General features: G+C 30.0%; 1 long non-coding RNA gene across 1 annotated transcript; it reads left to right on the plus strand.

Moving 5' to 3' along the window:
• The first annotated feature begins 826 nt into the window (after positions 1 to 826).
• On the plus strand, positions 827 to 2,266 carry LOC105776586 (uncharacterized). Its single transcript, XR_001128024.2, has 2 exons — positions 827 to 1,540; positions 1,866 to 2,266. It is a non-coding gene; the product is annotated as an uncharacterized LOC105776586 (long non-coding RNA).
• Positions 2,267 to 4,561: the final 2,295 nt, after the last annotated feature.

Raw genomic sequence — 4,561 nt, forward strand, 5'->3', positions numbered from 1 at the left:
AATTTTGAGAGTTAATTTTATTATTATACCAATTAAAATTATGTACAATTGATGAAAAATATGTCGAGATAAAAAAATAAATTATTTTTATTTTTATTTACAACGAAACAGTCCTCGATCACTGTTTAATTGGAATTCTCAACACAAAAGTATAATTTTGTTTCAGCAATTCCTAAATCAACTTGCATATATATAGAAATTTGCTTATACATAAAATTAAGTAATATTTAACCTAGAATAGAGGATGGGACCATTTTATGTAGACATAAGAACTATATGCATAAATAATTTCTGATAATATATTTTGAAAAGTAAAATAATAAAATAATTTCTCCTAAAGTAAAAAAAGAAAGAAAGAAAGAGAGATAATTAAGCATGTTTTTTTTATAATAATTAAATTTAAAATATATTCCATGTGAGTTTTATTATTAATAAAAATTATCTTTTTTCAAAGTTGGATACCGCCCTCCCAACAATCATGTATGCGTTTACTTGAATTATTTGTATGTAATATTTCCATTTAAAGTGGTACGTAAAATAAATTGATAAAATTTCACATTAAAATTCTATAATTGACCGACGGACCTGTAGCTGCCACATGGTCATGACCCACATATTGGGTTTTAGGTAATTTGGCTTATCAATTGACCTTTGTGTTCTTAATCCTCCATGCCAATTGAATTACATGTACCTTAGTTTTTTTTTTTTTTTTAAGAAAAGTCATTATGTTGGATGTCTGTAATTGCTTAAATTTATGTGATAAAGGCTACACCATCCATGTAAGACGGGTCTCAGTTACGTGTATTGAATTGAATAGGGCCGGCTCTTGCAATATGTTTGCAATTTCTGTATATATAATTTTCTTGGGGGAAGATAGATTTCTCCGATTGAGTTGTTTGAGATGCTTTAAAAAGTTATTATTATTCTCAGGTAAGTAGGAGAGGATTTGACTCTTAACTCCGTTGAGAGTCGGAGTCAAAGGTGAGGTTCATGGTTTTCTATCGAGCACGAGATATACATGTCAACTCAATAGGTAGCTTGTGTGTGATGCATAGCTTGATCTAACGAGACACTTCCGCTCCATAAATCTCACCTCAAACTCAAGCTCTCGATGGAGTTGAGAGATAAAATCTTAACTCAACTCAAAGACAATACAAATGTATTAAAAGGTTCATCAGCTCAATTTCTTTTTAAAAAAAAAATTCAACTTCCCCTCATCACAAATAAAATAAATTTAAATAATGAGTATTGGAAAGTTAATAGAAATAGTAACTAAAATATTTAAATTAAGTTAAAAAGAGATAGTTTTTGTATTTGTCTGGATTTGTTACATTGAGATCCATGGGCTACCCATGAAATCTCTTCCTTTTTCTCTCAATCTCAGAGTTACGGCTTTATAAGCCAAACCCCATCTCTCACTTTTTTCAGTTTTCTCTTACAAAGAGATTTCAACTTTCCCTCTCCTAATAATTTCCTCAAAAGAATATGGAGGAAAAAAAAAAGCTTTCAGAGAAAAAAGCAATACACAACCTTCCACACGGTATGAAATTTCAAACAAAAAAGAAGCTTTGTTTTTATATGTAAAGAATGTCAAAGCTCTCATCTTTTTCCTTCTTTTTCTTTTCTCTGGGGTATCATCATTTCTTCTCATGTTCATAAAGGCCTGTGTAACATATTCTTTTGCACTTTCAGCTGCTTCAATTCAAACACCTCATGATTGAAATAAATAAAAATAAAAAAAAACTTTTTTTTCCATTTTAAATGAAACCACTCTCAGAGCTCTTTCATCTTATATTGTTGCTACAAGACGAAGTTAAATATGCAGAATTCATATTCTGTTTTTTTATATGCATATATACATGCAGATCAACCAGCACTGATGGATGGGATTATGATGATGAAGGTCAAGCAAGTACTGCTGAAGAATGAATTCCAATTCGGTGCAGCTGCCACCTCCATTGCTACTTGTTCATCTTAATTTGGTGCTATCCTACCTGAGCTTCTTTTTGTATTTTAATTTCTTAGTATTTTTTTCTTTCTTTTTTTAAATATAAAATATTCATCTTCTTGACCTTGTAAGACCTTTTCTTGACCTTGTAAGACCCAGTCCAGTATTTCCAACTCTTCTTCTCCTTCCTTGTCTATCCCTCCTGAGCTGTTTGTAACTTTGAAATGGTCAAATCATATGCCAATTCCTTTTCTAGGTTTTTCTGAATATTCTTTTTGCATATCTTTGGGAATGAAATGGTGAAAATCTTTTAATGTCTTCGTTTTGTATAAGCGTAAATGTTTTTATATTTTGGACAGGATATAAAGCCATCAATATCAATTGTTATTATGTGGGTGTGTGTGTGGCAGAAAATATGCTTTTGCAGGCACCAGTTTCGTTGTTTTATTTGTCGTTGGTCTAAGCTGCGCGAGAACAAAAACTAAATATTCTCTTCAGATCTGTGGCTGGTTCTGTAAGAGTTTCTCCTCGTGACTTTCTCTAATGCCTTTTTCTTTTTTATACCATAACATCCTTAACATATATCCACTGTATTATTGGTGTTTTCTTTTTCCATATTTTTCAACGATAAAACTTCTTTTTTTTTAAAAAAAAAAAACCCAGAGTTATTTAATAAAAGCTGATTACCCTACTGTAGGGATTGGAGGGGTTTTTTTTTCACTTTCAGTGACAAAAGGAAGCCAAAAAGGGAAAGAGAAAACAGAGTTAATTTCCTTAATTTGATGACTATCTTTTTAATTCAGTTTCTTCTTTAATGCAAGACAAGTGGGATTAAAGTACTAAATTTGGCAATATGACCCCAAATACACTTTAAAACTTCAGTTGGTAACATTACTCATCACTAATTCAGTACAATAAGCTTATACATATAATTTCAGAAAATCAAACATAAAAAGATCCAATTTTATCCCTTCACCCATAGCTCTTCTTCATGCCATTTCTTCATATGTTGGACTCCAGAGTCCAGAGTAATCCTTATGGGATGGGACCGGAAGCATTTAACCCTCCTTACAAGAAACTTGTCAAAAATGCTTACTTTTGTAGGGATGAAATTGCTACCACTTTAATCATCAACTTGTTGATTTATGACAGGCTGTTTGATTAATAACTCTTGTCCTGACCAAAGGAAAAAGAAAAGGTGAACTCTTGGGAATGTTTATTTCTATTATAATACATATTTTGAAAAATGGTAACTAAATGTAATATATAAATCTTAATAAACCCAAAATTCAAAGGAATCCAAAGTGATTTCAACTGTACGCTCATCCATCTAATTCTAAACCACACAAATATGTAAATATATATGTTTGGATGATGAGTCTTGAACTCTTATAAAAAAACTTTTTTTTAGATTTAAAATAATTTGATAGTCACGTTACGCATTGATTAAATTTGAAGTCGAAACAATCTCTTAAATAGAGAATAAAGCTCTTTGAATATTGTTTTCTAAATTTAAAACTTAAAATCTGATTTAACATGTATACATTAAAATTGTTGCATTTCGAGTTTCTTTAAACGATGTCAAAAGCGTCAATGAATCCCTAATTCATGCGGATATATTATTGAACTATACTTAAATTATAATTTAAGGAACTCAAAAATCAACACAAAACCTAGATGGTAAGAAGGCAATTTGAGCAAGGATTAGGGTACTTACAAGAAAATATATTATTGAATTATACCTAGCGTTACTACTCTGATTTTTACAACTCAACTTTATATGATTAACTCTCGAGATTCCTAATGCTACACTGGAAAAATGTCAGCATCATAAAATAACTTTAAAGAGGCAGTTAGGCTCAAATAATGACTTGGTTTACCCAACCTATCACCTCAAGTAATTTGCAACATATAAGAAAATAAAATGGCATAGCCCTACCTAAAGAGAATATATTGATGCAACATAAATATATACATGTCCCCACCTATGATGTTAATCTAACAGCCATTTTGAAAGGGACATGAAAACATCAAGGCGTATATACAATTACCAAAGATGTAGACTTCACAAACCAACACACACGTATACCTTCCTCGAAATTATCTCATGCTAGGATGTGACAAACCTGTTTAAAATGTAATAAATATTTTCAAATTTTTAAATATCTAAATCAATGTAATAACTCGTTTATAAAGTTTTTATATCAAATAACTATCTTTTTGTAATACTCTAGTTAGAAAGATATTGTACAAAATACTTATATATATTCTTTTATTTTGAACTCCCCACCACATATATCCTCAAACAAAGTTTGTGCTGCTGCTACTCTTTTCAAGCTCCAAAACTACACATTTATTTTTATTTTAATCTAATATACAATACGATGTGTGAACTTTGATCTTAAGTAACTGCATATAAGAAATTTTGAATTTGATTCAGTTTTTACATACTTATATCTCGTTTGGTGATTAATATAATAACATGAGGAAAAAGCTTATTTATTACATATTGCTATAATAGGTAGACATAAAATAAGGAACAGTTAATACAAATTTCAATTTCAATTTTGAAACATGAGTAAAATCTCTTGTAAAATATAAAATCTCCACAAA

Source organism: Gossypium raimondii, chromosome 10 (assembly GCF_025698545.1).
Source record: "Gossypium raimondii isolate GPD5lz chromosome 10, ASM2569854v1, whole genome shotgun sequence".
Classification (NCBI taxonomy): domain Eukaryota; kingdom Viridiplantae; phylum Streptophyta; class Magnoliopsida; order Malvales; family Malvaceae; genus Gossypium; species Gossypium raimondii.